Source organism: Myotis yumanensis, unplaced genomic scaffold, assembly GCF_028538775.1.
Source record: "Myotis yumanensis isolate MYYU_CA2020_CCGP unplaced genomic scaffold, mMyoYum1.0.hap1 SCAF_2, whole genome shotgun sequence".
NCBI classification, from domain to species: Eukaryota; Metazoa; Chordata; class Mammalia; order Chiroptera; family Vespertilionidae; genus Myotis; species Myotis yumanensis.
In genome coordinates, this window is record NW_027223753.1 from 212,627,054 (window position 1) to 212,643,848 (window position 16,795).

The 16,795-nt window shown below is 53.2% G+C and overlaps 1 protein-coding gene across 4 annotated transcripts in view; it reads left to right on the top strand.

Annotated features, from left to right (window-relative positions):
- The window catches only part of ERG (ETS transcription factor ERG), a 153,455-nt gene that overhangs the window by 69,468 nt on the left and 67,192 nt on the right, over positions 1 to 16,795 (top strand). The window lies entirely within an intron of this gene.

The following is a 16,795-nucleotide window of genomic DNA, read 5'->3' on the forward strand; positions in this document are numbered from 1 at the left end:
TCCCCTGGAAATCACCTCTCTTTGCCTGAGGATTGGAGGGGGCCGAGGGGTTTGTTTTGCTTTCTTTAGCCCGGAGGGAATACAGGTCCGACCTATCCATTGAATAACAGATTGTTCAACAACAACAAAATCAAACTGTGTTCTTTCCCCCCATTTTAAAACAATTTTGGGGGGGGAGATTAGGAAATAAACATTTAGAAAAAGAAAAGAAAGTGATTGGCATTACACCATCAAGAATCTTTTAAGACTTTATTCTTTTGGATTTAGTTTTTTTTTTTCCATGCACACAGACATGTTTTTTAAAAAGAATGATAAAATATGAGAAATCAGACTCATTTTTGATAGTTCTTTTCCACTCCCTTTTTTATAGGATAGTGAAGAAAAGAGGAGTCAGGGTTGCATGTGATACAATCTCCTTTAGCGACTAAGGCCCCGTATCTCCTCCTAAGGACTCTTCTTACGGAGCAGAACTCGAGTGCTGGGGCAGGCCTGCCCCACTGCCCTGGCGAGCTGACTTCACTTTCCCGTGCCTCAGTTTCCCCATCTGTAGAATGGACTCCATAATGATGATAACCCCCACTCCCTGGTGGTGGTGCAGGGATAAAACGGCTTAATACATGTGCATGCTTTGAACAGTTGTGTGCGTTAGTGTGCAAAAGGTGTTCCCTGTTAGGGGCTCTTTTTGGCCACTTATCCTAGTATTTAATTTACTCTCCTATCTTACTTGCTTTTTCTGGTGTATCCCATTCGTGACTATTTGTTTCCAGTGTTTGCCTTTTGAAGGGACTCCTCCGATATCCTTTGGGTATTGATAGCTTCTGAAGAGATGAATGCACTTCCCTCTGTGTTATTTGTTTCTGTCTCATGCTATTCCTTGAGGACGGTAGAGAAAACACAGTAGAGTCCCCATCACGAGTCTGTTTACTGGTTCAAGCAACATGTCGACCCAACTTCCAGCAGCTGAACTCAGCTGCATTTTCACGAGCTCAAGAGACCGACAGAGTGAGGCTTCAACAGCAAGCCACGCTGGAGGCCCTGAGCCTCCTCCCTGGCCAGCGAACTGGCAGGTTCTTCAATGCGAGTGACAGCTGGTCTCTGGAGTGACCCGGGGGTGGGAGGAAGGTGTCCACTGCTATTTGGAACTGACGATTAGCGCTGGGACCTTCTGCAGAGAAGGAGAGGGGCAGGCATGGACTGGGCGGTCACAATGCCAGTTAATGGCCATCATTCGGAATCGATGGACCTTACTGACCACCAGACTCTTGCAACTCTGGGAGTTCAAGTTCAGCACTCTCCACCTTGAGTTATACGTCTTGTCATCTCATATCTGGGCCGGCCATGCCTGTAAGGAGCAGTCGGTGTCGAGTCGATAAATACTCCCTAAGTGAGTGGACATCTGCCTGGATGATAAGTGTGTGAGGGAGTGCATTCATTAGTGAGGTGGGACTGATCCCATGTCATAGAGAATGCATTCATTTAATCCATGAGCAGTTGCTGACTTCTTACACGCAAAGCATCCTGTAAGTGGCCTCTAGGAGATGGGAGAGAAGTTGTGCTGCTTCTTTTTTTAATATATATATTTTTTATTGCTTTCAGAGAGGAAGGGAGAAGGAGAGATAGAAACATTAATGATGAGAGCGAATCATTGATTGGCTGCCTCCTGCACACCCCCCCATCAGGGATCAAGCCCACAACCCAGGCTTGTGCCCAGACCAGGAATTGAACCGTGACCTCCTGGTTCATAGATCAACGCTCAACCACTGAGCCACGCCGGCTGGGTGAAGTGGTGCTTCTTGGTCAGGAGAGAATTGCTACTGTGTCTTGGCCCGGCATCTGCATGATTTGAGCACCTATGTGAGACACAAGTGCCCGTGTGGCCTAAAGCGCCTGCCTGTGTTTGGGAAGTGGGGGTGATGGTGCGGCTGCCCGGAATGGGATTGGGTTTTGAACGTGTGTGAGCACCTGAATGATGAGCACAGACTCTCCACTGGGCCATAGTTGGGGATGCTTCTGACACGTACAAGCAGATCCACAGTCCTCGGGGCCTGCATTGTGTTACATGACACTTGTCTGCATGAGGCCAAACACCAGGCAGGCGTTTTGCTCTTACTGAGTGGCAACACCTCCCAGTGTTTACACAGCCAGGGTCCGCACTGGGTTATCTAAATGTCCAAGTGCTGCACACCCCGTACATCATGACAGGTTGTACTTAATGGACTCCGATGGGCGCTGTTGGCCTTTCTTCTTTTGGGACTGTAGTCCCTCCTTTGAGATTTCAGTGAAGCTGTGACTTAATCTCTTGGGCACATCTGCTCGTATCCACAGGGTCTACACCGAGGGTTTCCGTGTTCACTGTAACCCAGGCAGTTCCTCCAGGGCTGCCACTCTTCTTCTTCTTTTTTTAATGTATCTTTATTGATTTCAGAGAGGAAGGGAGAGGGAGAGGGAGAAGGAGAGATAGAAACATCAATGATGAGAGAGAATCATTGATTGGCTGCCTCTTGCACACCCCACACTGGGGAGCGAGCCCACAACCCAGGCATGTGCCCTGACCAGGAATCGAACCGTGACCCCATGGTTCATGGGTCAAAGCTCAACCACTGAGCCACGCTGGTCGGGTGCACTGTCATTCTTGCATATGTGACATCTGCAATAGAAATGAGGTTCTAGAATCTAGAGCATCTTCATAAATAGCCAAGTTATTTGTATTCAAGTGCAAGATAATCTGCTTTATGATAACGATTAACTTCAATAGCCATTAACAATCAGTTTTACTAAGTCAGATAATAAAATGGAATTCCCTACTGAAATTTTAAGTTTAACAAACGTATTACTTAACGTAACAAGCTTTACTGATCAGACTATCATGAAGGCAGTGTTAATTAAAATATATTTGATTTTCAAAATTGAGCTATCAGCTATTAAAGTGTGTATTCATTTTTGGGGGACACCCTGTATATAAGCCGAAGAAAATGAGGTCTTTCATAAAACCAGAAGTATTCTTCCATCTTGGTGAGAAGATTTTTTATGAACTGTTTTTCAATCGAATAATTTCAGAACCGGCCTCACCGCTGTTTCTCCAGCGCCCAGCACAGCGTGTGGCATACAGAGCGTGTCTCCATAAATAGTTGCTGTGAATGAACATACCAGTGAGTGACCAGCCGGGTAGCGAAATCCTTCCCTGGGCGAAGCGTGTCTTTAGCGGGGCATGTGATTAAAAGAAACCTGGCGTGGTCGCTCTCCCAGCAGAACTACCATCTTGTTTGTAAGGAGGTGAGGGAAAGGAAGCAGCTTTCATCTGGGGAGTGCAGAAGTCGGAAGAAACCCGATTGGTTCTCTCGGATTCCAGTGTTTCTCAACCCAGCTATACCTAGGATCACTAGACTCATATTATGGGGATCATTAGAAGGAGCTCCTCAGAGAATGAGGCTTTTTTTTGCTAGTAAACATGAAGCAATCCAAATGGGACTAATTTGCCCACAAATGTTGGTCAGAAAAACATACTAAAGAAATTATATTTTAATTTCCATTTTTTAAAAACTTCTAACATTATTTTCAAATGAAACTCAGAGAGATTTAAAGATAGTTGTCAAAACACGTCCCCGCCTGAGTTCCATTAGGATGTGAAGTAGATGTTCCCCCCTCAGCGGTCCGAGGGCATGTTTTCCTCAGAAAAGGCAGGGTCTCGGCCACCAGAGGCGTTCACATGAAAAGGTTTCACAAAACGAGTGTTTTTCTGGAAAAAAATGAAGGCGATCTGGTCGCTGGAACCAGGAAGTTCCCTAATTCTTGGCATAGTCTGGCGCACTTTTGAAAGCTATTCTAACGCTATAAATCAAAGCGCGGGCCTTAGAATGCCCTAAAATGGCAACACTTTGGTTAAAAACACAGTCCCTGGTCGCGGATTAGTTTCCTAGGGCTGCCATAGAAACAGCCGCAGCGGGGCGGCTTAGAACAATGGGAATTTCTTCTCCTGCTCTGTCTGAGGTCAGCAGGCCAAGTGAAGGTGTCAGCAGGGCTGGTTCCTTCTGGGGTCCCAAGGAGCACCTGGCCCAAGCCCTCTCCCAGCCCCCGGGGCCTCCCACACCCTCGTGTTCCTTGGATTGTAGATGCATCACTCCAGTCTGTCTTCACACCATCTTCTCCTCTGAGTCTTTGCCCTCTGGGGCCTCGTTTAAGGATGCTCTCGGGAGCATTGAGGGACCACCCCAGTCTAGTGTGGTCTCCTCTCCATCCTTACTTCACTCACATCTGTGAAGACATGGAGGTTCAGAGGGCGGTGGTGGAGGGGACGCCATTGAACCCGCTGTGGGTAGGGGTCGGTGGGAGACAACGCCGGTGACCAGGGTGGCGGCTTCCCTTCTGGATGGAGCTTTCCTATTGGCCGAGCAGGACACTGCCCACCGAGGATGCCTAGCCAGGGAGGCACGGGAGCTGGGAGTCTCACATTCCCACGGACCTGTACATCGCTGACGTGGAGATACCATTTTGGAATCTGAAAATGCGCTGAGTTTCCTTGAAAAAAAAAAAAAAGTATACAACTTCCTAGCACCCACGTCGGCCGTGTCATCGGCGGATCCCGTCCGGCCATCAAAGCAGAAATCACTGTCAGGCCCAGTGTTCGCCCTGCCGCCGTGTCAGTGTCACAAGACCCCGGGTTGGATGCTGCGGTCTCTCTTATCTCCTCGTTGTACGTGGTCAGTGTCAAGAAGTGCGGCGAGGTGGGGGCGGCCCCCGCCAGCTCCTCCAACCACGTGGGGCACTTGCTGCTCAGGCAGCTGTCACCCCCATGCCACAAGGCGAATGGGTGAAGGCGCTGCTCCCATCTTATAAAATGTATGTGGGGGTCTTTCTGCCCTGAAGTCTTCCAGGTGAGCACATGCTTCTGAGACGGAACTCATAAAACGGTGTTGTCGACGGTGTCACTGTCCGGGCGCTGCGCTTTCATTTGTGTCTTCTGTTTCTGATAGCCACGGAGGTATATACACAGGGGCTTGAGCCCAGAAACGTGGACTGCCCCCCAGCGTCCTGGGGTTAGGTGTTGTCATACGCATCTGACTCCGAGCCAACAGGGAAGGCTCTGCACGGTTTCCTTGGGAAAGAGATGCACATTTAAATTGAGAACCGGATGTGGGGTGGGGGTGGGGGGGGTGGGGGGGGCTCCATGCTGTTTGTGTGTCCCCGTCTGCACCAGGGTCACAGGATGGTCCCTTGGGGATGGAAGCTGGCCGGCTCAGGTGCCTGCGTTCATCCCCCCTCGCCTCAGGCACCGGGGGAGTGGGAGAGCCGGGCCATGGCATCCTGTGCTTGGGGGGAACTCGGCTGCTAATGCCGATGGTGTAGCCCCTGCGATGCAGGTATCAGCCCCACGGGCTCCCTCTTCCCAGCTCCTGCTCTGGAGCGGAAGGGCGTTCTCTGACGCTGGTGGCAGGAGAAGGCTCAGCCACGCAAGCCGGGAGAGCCAGACCCCGGGGTTGGGACCTTCGCGCTGGATGCTCGCACACCTCGATCGCGTCGCTCTCCAGTGCTGCTGTCGGAGGCTGAGCTGAGACCAGCAAGCATGCGGGAGATGGGTCATGGAAACTTAGGCTTCTGTGTGCAGACATCCCTGAGGCGGGATGTCATGACTCAGCCGCCGGAAAAGAGAAACGGGTTTGAGGAGATGGACAATCTCATGTTAGGACGGACTATTCTGAGAGCTGTCTTTGGCCGTCATGCAGACCAGATTCAGACCTCGGGAGAGAGGCGTTTGTTGAGAAGATGCTAGATGCATGTTTCCATTTCCCCCCTTTAATTATTTTCTTAGTGTTTTTTAAACTCTGGGTGTGGTCACACTAGCGGACAGGCTGGTGAGGTGCCCAGAGCACCTGCCCTCATGTTACTCTGTGTCTGTGCTTAGACACGCCTGTGGGGGGGGGGGGTATGTCCTGCACCCACATTGGTTTGTGCCCCCCTATAAGGTGCATGAATTTCATCTAAAACTCAGTCTGGGGCCCAGTGCACACCAATGCCAGAGCCAGCTCTTGCCCGAGCGGGGAGGTAAAGGACCTCAGATTTCTCCTCCGCATGGAGAAAGCTGTTTTTAAGCGTAGGGTTCCCAGCCTCCTCCCCACCACGCGGAATTTCACACGGGCTGGCCAATTCAGCCCCGTCGGCTGCAGCGTACACAGATAAAGCAAGATCACAGGTTGGCTCCCCATGAAAGCGAGTGACTTCTTAGAGATTAAAAAAAAAATCTCCCTTCTGTGACCACAACCTGCATCGCTCATGCAAGTGCTGCCAGGCTTGGAAGAGGCATCGAGTTAGGAGAGGAGGGAGCTCAGTGCAGATATTCCTGCTGTGGGGCAAGAAGGAAAAGAGGAGGACCCCCCCCCCAAAGTGTTCCTATTAGCAGACATGTTCCCCCATGAAACCGACCCCGTCCGGCGCCCCGAAGCCAGTGGCTTTACTTAAGGACGCCCTGAGCTGTCTCATGTGAGTGACCTCAGCCCGCTCCCACGGTGGCCCGGCTACCGGAGCCGCGCAGAGCCAAGCCCACCTTTGCCCCGGCACCTGGTCGCCCCCGTGCATCTGCAGAAGGAGGCCGTGGCTGTGGAATTCAAATCTGGTTGTTTAGTCTACATGGAGGGGGGACGGCCGCTGTCTCTTTAATGTTTATAACGGTTGGACAGGGCTTGTCGGGTGAAGGTTAATTGCTCTCCAGTTTAAGCAGTTGTGTGCCCAGATGGGTTATCAGGGCTGAACACTCGTTACAAGATTAATCTCATTTCCGACAAGACTTCCCTTTCCTTCAACTGATTTCTGCCCAGCTCTTGGAGCTGTCAGCGGCCGTTGAAAGCAGGGTGGATTGCTCCGGGATCCGAGCGCTGGCCTGGGCGAAACAATGCCCAGCGTGTCCTATCTCAGGGGACATCTTCAGGGGCACACATTCCAGGGGCGGTGCGAAGGTGGGGGCTCATCCACAGGGGGGACAGCGGGGCCACGCCAGCCAGCGCTCCCCGAAATCACGCAGGGCTGATGCAGCTGCCACCTTGGTGCGGGACCCACTCTCAGAGGAGACACCAGGGCCGTGCTTGCTTCTGAGGGTTTCAGAACAGCCTCGCTCTGATCCCATCTTCCCTCCTCAGGCCCCCTCCGCGCGTCCACACTGAGTCCTGTGGCTGGGGCGCCGCTCTGGGGACACCTCCCTGGGACCCCCGTGCACTCTCCAGGCTTCTGCTTCCTGTCAGGGGTCTCTGAGATGCTGTATCCCATGTTTTCCCCCAAACAGGGCAGATTTTTCTTCATTTGAGAACTAGTCGCTTCATTTCTTTGGTTTGTCGCAGGACCTGTTTCCACGGGCAGGGCCAAGGAGCTTTGATCCCTCCGGGGTGTGTGAGTCAATTCATTTATTTAGTCACTAACCATGTCTCGGGCACTGGCGGTGGCCATGGCCTGGGGGACAGGCTCACAGGGGACGGGGAAGGTGTGCTGAATAGAACACGGGGCAACAATGACGATAGACTGCGTCAGGAGGTGGGGAGCAAGCATGACAGAGCGTGGGGGCAGGAGAACAGGTGTAGTCGGGTGATCGGGGAAGCAGACCACGGAGGAAATATGAGAGCAGGGCTGGAGGTCCCCGGAACAGTGTGTGGGGCCGAGGGAGTGGCAGCGGCCCTGAGGCAGGGTCAGCGGGCGCTCAGGGGAGCTGTGTCTGGGAGGTGGGCACCACGGCCTCTTGGAGCCTCATTTCCCAGTGGAAGCCGTAGGAAGAACAATCTCACTCTAATAAAGAGGTCCATCTGCTTATGTGTCGTTAGGGGCCGGCTGGGACCAGGTGTGAAAAGACTGGGGAATGACGCGGCCCTGGGGGACCAGTGACATGGGGTCCCTTTTCAGGAGCCCAGAGTGAAAGACCTGGAGAGAAACTTACGTTACTTAGGCTACCTTCCCTTCCTCTGTCCTCCCGCCTCCTTCCGTGGCCTCTTTCCACGGCTGGCCTGGTTTTCCGTGTTCTCCAGTTTCCCGTATGTCTGAGGGCCTTTGCAGCCACTTCCGTCCTCGGCCGTTTGGAGCAGTGCGTTCTGTGGGTAAACACACACCCAGTGGAATTAAGCGTCTGGGTTAGGATTCTGACACCAGCATTATGCTCCAGGCAACTTGCTGAGCCTCAGTTTCCTCATCTTTAAAATGGGCATAATGGCAGCTCTGGATTTCAAAGGCTAGTGGGCAGGTTAGATGTGTGAGTTCACAGGGGCAGCTGTCACGGAGCCTGCCACGCTGTGATTGTGTCAGGGGTGTTAGCTGTTGCTGCTACGGAGATCCCACATTGTCTCTGTTTCCCTTGCTTAGAGGCATCTATCTCCCTGAGAAAGGGAAGGATAAATTATCATTAAGGCCAGAGACATTTTTGTTGGCTAGAGACTTATCACAATGTTTTTTCCAAAGAGAGAGAGAGAGAGAGAGAGAGAGAGAGAGAGAGAGAACCAGACCCAGAGCTAAGGCTGTCATTTTGACCTGTTTCTGTATTCTCAAAACAAGGGCTAACTAGCCACCGCCTCCCCCAGGCAGGAATCACAGTGTTTTTTCGTGGCCTGTAAGACCAAGTGTTTTATCTGCCCCACAAGCCATCACGTGGCTCAGTGAGATTTTTAAACCGACAAGGAGTGCATGGTTTTCACGGCAGAACGCTGCGGAAGAGGAGGGAGGCAGGATGGAGTTGGAGTTGCTGGTGCAGGGTCTCTTCCGGGGCCTCTGAGGGCAGGGCGCAGGCCCCCGGGACCCACCAGGGCTCTGTGCCCGAGGTCACCTGAGCCGAAGGTGCTCAGCCACATGCAGCTCTGCATGGTCTCCCAACACCTGTGAAGATGGCACCCAGTGGGTCCTGTCCGCACGCGCTTTCTCACTTCCCGTGTGTCCCAAGGCCTTGTCATGAATGCACAGCCGTCAGGGCTGGGAGGGGCTGGGGCCCAGGGAAGTGAGCGGAAATCCTCGGGCATGACCATTTATGTCAGCGGATTCCAGGACCCACAGTGGGCCTCACCTCTTACAGTTAGTCCGTGAATGACTCAGGCATCGCCAAGAGCCACCCTCCCTCCCGGCGTCACTGCTGTTTGTGGGAAGGAAATACTCCCTAAAAGATAGATTTACTCGCGAGTAGACTGTTAACCATTCTCTGTTAGCCCTGACCTCATGCCTTTCTGAGGGAGGAAAGAAATCTTTAGCTTATTTTTTTCAACTTCCTCTTCTGATGTCATAGGTACATGCTCATTATTTATTATATCATTATTTACACATTCTATATTTTTATGTATTATTTACGTACATAAATATTTAGAAAACATACTTGTACTTGTTTGGTTCCAAGCTCCCTTGCCTTGCATTGGTAGACCTTAAGTGAACTCTAAAGTCCTAGCTGTCCCACACATTTAAATGCAGCCTCATTTCACAAAATAGGAGTTTCGTCAGACTGCCTTCCGCCCTTTCCCGCATTCCACTGTGACTTCTGGTCCCCAATGTGGGGTAGTCCCTTCTGGGCATTTGTAGATGCTTCTTGATTTTTCACACTCCCAATGTGGAGTCAGTTTTCCGCTCGTCAACATAGGATTCCATTTGAACCATTACTATTTCACCACCGTTTGGTAGCTAAAATAATTGTTGTCTTATTTAAGGATTCTTTAAAAAAAAAAGAGAGAGAGAGAATGGTTTCACATACGGAATTAAATGTAGGATCATCCTATATAATAAAGAGCTAATCTGCTAATTAGACCGAACAGCAAAAGGGCCGTCAGGATGACCTTCTGTATGAAGCCGGGCCTGCAAGGGCCAAGCCGCTTGCACGAATTTCGTGCATCGGGCCCCTAGCGTTAATATAAAAAAATGGGCTCAGTGTCCCACAGAAAAGTGCAAAGCTGAGCGAGACAGAAGAACGGGAGCCCTCAGGCCAAATGATTTCACCGCACCCCTGCCCAGACGGGGCCGAGGTGATTGGGAGCCCAGTGCAGGAAATGGCTCGATGGGCTCCGTCAGCACAGTGTGTTCTTGGCTGTGCGTCTGACTTATGAAATCTGAGTCGTAAATTTACATTTCAGAGGCAATTAGCACCTCCTTAACCCAGCCCGAGCAGCCGGGTGCAGAGCAAGGGGTGAGCGCAGCTTCCTGGAGGTGGCCCACCTCGGGGGCTCAGACCCCACCCAAATGGGCGGGCGTGGGGGAAGCCCGGGCTCAAGACCTTCCTCTTTCCGCTAAGACCGAGGCCTGCACCCTCCCCAGGCCTGAGGAGAATGAGCTGCGTTCCTGGCCAGGCCTGCTCTGGGGTCTCGGGCTTGGGGCTGTGGACCCCATAGGGTCCAGCCAGCTTGTCCTCTTGGTTCTGGGCATGTCCGCCTCCTTTCGGGGACCCACCTCCACGATGGTGCCCTTTTTCCGGCCCCCAGCCCCTGACAGGCCACACTGCTCAGGGCAGCACACAGGTGCATCCCACCACCCGACCTGGGGTCACTGTTGGGGTTCTCCAATGTGGGGGGCTCTCAGGCTCTGTCCCCGTGCTGCCAAAGCCCTCGCCATCCTCCAAGGCTCATGTCCCTTCTCACTGTATACACTGCATCCAGCCTCGGACTGCGCTCGGAGATGGGTTCCAAGATGATAGGATGTTTTGTTTTTTATTTCAGAGAGGAAGGGAGAGGTGGGGGAGAGAGAGAGAGAGATAAACATCAATGATGAGAGAGACTCATTAATCGACTGCCTCCTGCATGCCCCCCACCAGGGATCAAACCCACAACCCAGGCATGTGCCCCGACTGGGAATGGAACACAGACCTCCTGGTTCATAGGTCGACACTCAATCACCGAGCCATGCCACCCAGCATTTCATGAACAGAGGCACGGAGTGGGGGGGGGGGGGGGGGCGGGCGACTACTGTTCAGAGTCACCCCTCTTCCCGCCTTTTGAAGATCCATTCTGAGGCTCAGACCCCTCATTTTCAGGAAGCATGTCCTGCTATCACTTTCATCACTCATGTGATGTCATGAACCTACTTCCTCTCATTCTGTGCAGAACAGACACAGAGAACAGTTCATGGACTTGGCCATGTTCACAGGACCCGTATATGGGGCACCAGGGGGAAGAGGTGCAGGGTAAGGGCAACCAAGACCATCCAAAAGTGGCCCACAATCACAAGTTATTTCTACAACTTGTTGGAAATAACACTCAGTGTACGGAAGAGTCATAGAGGTAGCACAGGGAGTTCCCAAGTCCCGTCTCCCTCACTCCCCCCGGTGTTTCCATCTTACAGAACCAGGCACAGCGATCAAAACGAAGAGATTGACATGGGTTTAATGTCATTGCCCAGGAGTCGGGAAACTTGGCTCACAGGCCAAAGCCAGCCCACGGCCTGCTTTTGTATGTAAGGTTTGATTGGAACATGCCATGACCATTTCTTTCTATGTTGTCCTCTCTTTTGAGCTACAGTAACAGGGTTATGTAGTTTCTAAGGGGACTGCATGGCTTACAAAGCCAAAAATGTTTACTAGGACATATTGGCTCTTGATAGAAGAAGACAATCGCCACCTCCCTCTTTTAAGGAAAAGATACACTTTTTTAAAATTCCCCCAATTTTCCACTGATGTCCCTTTTCCGGTCCCGGATACTGCATTGCACTAGTCTCCTCCAACTGGGACTGTTCCATGTTCTCTCCTTGTCTTTTGTGACCTTGGCCTCTTTGATGAGCACTGCTCTGGGATCTGGTGGGATGTCCCTCCTTATGGACCGGCCATGTGTAGGCAGAGGTTCCAGGTACTTAGAAGAGGGTCCTTGGGACCTGGCGTGGGCATCTCACTGCATCAGGGCAGGGCCACTGGTACCAGCCTGTCTTCCTGCTGGTGGCATTGACCGGGATCGCGTGGTTCAGGGGCCGCCTGCCCGTTCTCTCCACCACAGAGTGGCTGCTTCTCCCTTTCCATGCTCTATGCCTGAAAGCTCGTCACAAGTGCAGCCCCCACTCGGGGAGGGGCACCCAACGCCATCCTCTGGAGGGAGGATCTCAGAGATGCCATGGGCATGTGTTAACATGACGGTAACTGATCAATATTGAAGGGAGGTGTTCCTACAGCCTGTTTCTCCTCCAGGTGCAGGCACTAATCTGAGCATCCTGCCACAGCAGTTAGCCCGGAGTGCTGGTGGTGGTTCATACTGGCCACATCCCTTCTGTGTCTGTTACGTGGGCTCCTCTGTGAAGAAGAGGCGTCTATTCCCCCCCACTTACTGAGTGAATTTCATCATGTATTTGTAGCTGTGTAGGCATTTGGATATTTATCTAATTCTCTGAGTTAGAATCCAATACTCTCATTACTTACCTTGTTGCTCACCTGGTCCCAGTTTCAGCCACCAGGATCTATCTCTCTCTCTCTCTCTCTCTCTCTCTCGTTGGTCCCTGAGCCCTTTTGACGTGTCTCCACCTCTTTCTTGAGTGCTTCTTCCCTTTCATTTTGAAGTGCATTTCTGCAGGCCGTTCTGTATTCTGGAAACATGCTCTAGTCAACATCCCAACTCAGAAGGAGGCAGGCAGGTCTTCGGCCATCGGCAGCCCTGCTCTGCTGCTGCCTGCCTCACGCCGGAGCTGCAGGCAAGGAGCCGAGGTCAGCCCAAGGTGCCGAGGTCAAGTGTGGCCCCAGGGGGTCCCTGAGAGGGAGCAGAGTGAACACCAAGAGACAGGCAGGCAAACCTTGACAGTCCCACAGGCCGGCGCTCAGCGTTGGTCCGTGTGCAGCCATGTCCTTCTTCTAAGGTCCTGAGAAAGAGAAAGGACTTCTGTCTCCCTTCACACTGTGATTGAGGAATGGATGCCCTTTTCAGAATGTCCACTGTCTTTCCTGTCCCTCCTGCCTCTCAGACCTCCACCTTCCTCATCTTAGAGCTCTGACTCTCTGAGGAGCCTGCGCAGCACGCTTAGCGCAGTTCGGGAAGCAGACGCATGTCTGTGGGATCCAGATGAGATGGTTAAGTAGACACTCTCTGTGAGCTCATAGGAGGGAATAGGAGGGGTTGTCATTCCTACTCCAACATCATGTCATCAGCATGAGTTTCTTACATAATTAATAATGCCCAAGAGGAAATATTTGTAATATTTCCTAAAAGAAAAGAAAGAGAATAGCCCAGAGCAATAAATACAGCGACTCCAGGGGAAACGATAATGCAGCTAATTGTACCCCTAGGCCCTCGGTCATTTTTCTCAGAGCAGGGTCTTCCCACGCACCAGCGTCCAGCTCATGCCGATGATCTGATGAGCATGTGGGGCTGAGCTTCTGTGAACTGTCCCCATCCAGGGAGATGGGAATCTCCTTCAGCCTACGGCCTGCAGTGCCAGGTGGCCAGGACCCGGGTGGGCTCGTCAGAAGTGGTGAAGTTGTACCGAAGGGCACAGCACAGAGTCAGGAGTCAGCACATGTTGGACCTGTGGATGAACGGGTCCAGGATCCGAAGCTGGAATGTTAAAAACAAGAGTGTTCCAGAGTCTGAGAAGAGGTTGCACTCCGGCCCAAGTGGCTCGGATTCTGACCGAAACCGGTTTTCTTGGAAACGCATCTACACTGAGATGGAGCACGTGACCCCAGTGGCACCTTCAGTTCCGTCAGGAGATCGGGTGGGACCAGGGGCCGGAAGCTGGTCTTCCAGCCTCATCCTCGTGGTGGGAGCACCTGCCTTTGTGAGGCAGGGGGTTCATTCCCGTGGATCTGCGAGGTGAATGGAAGACCCCCCGCGGCTCCCTTTGGGCTGCAATTGTCAGGGAGCAGACTGATGAATCTCAGAGGGAAGGGGTGGGGGCCGGAAGAGAGGAACCAGAGAACTTCGATGCACATATGCACTGCCCAGGGCCACAGACAATAGGGTGATGAAGGCCTGGGGCGGCTTGGGAACCAGGTGGAGGGGAACAATGAGGGGAAAAGGGCGGGGGGACATCTGTAATGCTCTCAAGAGTAAAGATTTAAAAAAGAAAAGAAAGGGAGTTTAGAATGTTCCAGTCTCGCCTCTGCTGTGACATGTGTTGAAGTTTCACTGACTGTGTTCACCGGGACAGCCAGATCCTCAAAGCCATTCCGTCGTCCTTGTCAAAGAGACTATCCTCAGGGACTGAGGCCGTGCTGTGGGCATTTAGGAAATCCTTGCTTCCCCCGAGTTTAATTTGTGCCTTTAGAAAGCAATTGAGTTCACGGTGTTCAGGCCATGATAACCCTCCCCTCCCCCCAACATCCAAGCACATATTTTTCCTTCTGCACAGCTTCAGGCCAATGAATGGGGAGAAGCAGCAGGCACACCAGGGAGGTTCTGGGTGAGCCCAGGGCGGTTCGGGGGTGAGCCCAGGGAAGTTCGGGGGTGAGCTTTAGGGAGTTCAGGGGTGAGTTCAAGACGGTTTAGGGGTGAACTCCAGGGAGGTTTAGGGGTGAGCCCAGGGCGGTTTAGGGGTGAGCTTCAGGGAGGTTTGGGGTGAGCTCTAGGGAGGTTTAGGGGTGAGCTTTAGGGAGGTTCAGGGGTAAGCTCCAGGGAGGTTTGGGGGTGAGCTTTAGGGAGGTTTGGGAGTGAGTCCAGGGAGGTTTGGGGGTGAGCTTTAGGGAGGTTCGGGAGTGAGATCCAGGGAGGTTTGGGGGTGAGCCCAGGGAGGTTAGGGGTGAGCTTTAGGGAGGTTCGGGGTGAATTTTAGGGAGGTTTAGGGGTGAGTCCAGGGAGGTTCGGGGTGAGCTTTAGGGAGGTTTAGGGGTGAGTCCAGGGAGGTTTGGGGGTGAGCTTTAGGGAGGTTTGGGAGTGAGCTCCAGGGAGGTTCCGGGGTGAGCCCAGGGAGGTTAGGGGTGAGCTTTAGGGAGGTTCAGGAATGAGTCCAGGGAGGTTAGGGGTGACCTTTAGGGAGGTTCGGGAGTGAGTCCAGGGAGGTTCGGGGGTGAGCTTTAGGGAGGTTTAGGGGTGAGCCCAGGGAGGTTCGGGGGTGAGCCCAGGGAGGTTTGGGGGTGAGCTTTAAGGAGGTTTAGGGGTGAGTCCAGGGAGGTTCGGGGGTGAGCCCAGGGAGGTTTAAGGGTGAGCTTCAGGGAGGTTCGGGGTGAGCTTTAGGGAGGTTCAGGGGTGAGCTCTGTTGATTGACTGGCCTGCTGGGGGCTGAGGGAGGCGCAGGTCTCCATAACCACAGGCCTGACTTGCCGGGCTTCCCCCGGGAACCTTTCACCTGGAGTACCGAGGAGTCCCCTGTGTACTCGAAGGGGTTCACCTTTCCTCCCTCTGCCCCAGCCTCCGGGCACTGGCTGAGGCCACTGACATGTTGTAAGAAGGCCGGAGCCGGAAGGAGCAAGACAAAGGCTTGAGGAACTCCCAGAGTGGGAAGCAGGCCACGGCACGAAAGGCCACGACTTGGGTGTGCGCGCAGCCCCCGTACGTGGATGACATGCGCGTGCACACTGCACGGGGGCTTGTACATTGCGTTAATTAGGCCAATGTCCACATCATATGCCAGAAAAGTATGCTTTGTGTTGTTGGTATGCGGGCTTTCCTTAGAATTAACCAACTGACTGTGTGACTTGCATTTGTATTGTTTCTCTGCTGTTTGGCCCTGAGGTGTAACCACTGAGGAATCCTTGGGAGCCCCAACGTCAAGGTACGAGTCCCTGCTTGCTGTTCGGCCTCAGATCCACGTCCTTTGGACCTGGCGCTCTGGAGAGCAAGTGGCCAGTCACAGCACCTTCCCCACGTGTCTGTTGAGGTTCTTTCTTAGTGGCGTGTTTCCAGTCCTCACACACACCCTCCCGACCTCCTCCCTCTCCTTCCCTCCAGCCCACTGCCCCTGCCTCACCTGACTTGTTAGGATAATGCATTTTCTTGGTTCTTTGAAAATGGGTCTTTCTGATTTCACACGTTGGTTCTGACGGCTTTAGGGGGCTGTGTGGTGTACGGAGACGCGGGGCCAGCAGGAGAGAGGGTTGTCTGGGGCAAAGGCACAGAACACCAGCTCCTGCCCTCCAGTGCGCGCTTGGACGTGTTCGCAGTATACGACTTGTACACGGATGCGCCTCTTGCTTGGGGTGGTTGTGGCGTGTCATTTCTGCTTTCACTTGGTGGCTCTCTCTCTGAACTACAAGGTGGGGCCTCATCCAGGTAAAGGACACGCTCCTTAACTCCATGACCTGAACCCCGAGCTTGGACCCTGACGCTCACCCCTGCATCGGGGGTGTTTCTTGAGGGAGCGGGAGGTGGGTTTCCAACAGTGACCGCGTGTGCAGGCCAGGCCTTGCCTGGAGTACCGGCCCCTCTGGTTGCCTAGAAGCTGCCTTCATTGTGCAGGTCATACACACTGACTGCAGGAGCCCTTAGTGAGAATGACAAGTGCAGGACCCCACTTTGCAGGACTTAAGGGGCCTGAACACAGTGGGAAGTTGGATTTTATTGGGGGCAGCAGGGTGACATGGCGGAGTTACATTCTGGAAGAGAAGCCCTGCTTTTTGGTTTCTGCCTGACCTGGTAGTTGGCTGGTCCCTACCATTAATGGGAGAGCGCCACCTGTCCACCCAGAGACGCACCAAATGTGCCAGGTGGGCACGCGGGAGCTGGGCAGGGAGTCTGTGCCCGGGCTCTCCAGTCTCGGCTCCGGGACAGCTTTCGGGGGATTGGGAGTGGGTCAGTGGTCTGCAGCCTCTGCTCATTTCCTGCTAGTCGGGGCCCCTCACACATCTCCTCCCAGTTTGCCTTGAACACAGCGCTTTCACGAAGGCTCAGCTGGAAACGGAGGCCTGCAGGCAGCTGGTCGCCAGGACGGGGTGGGCAGCCTGACTCTATAGGAGATC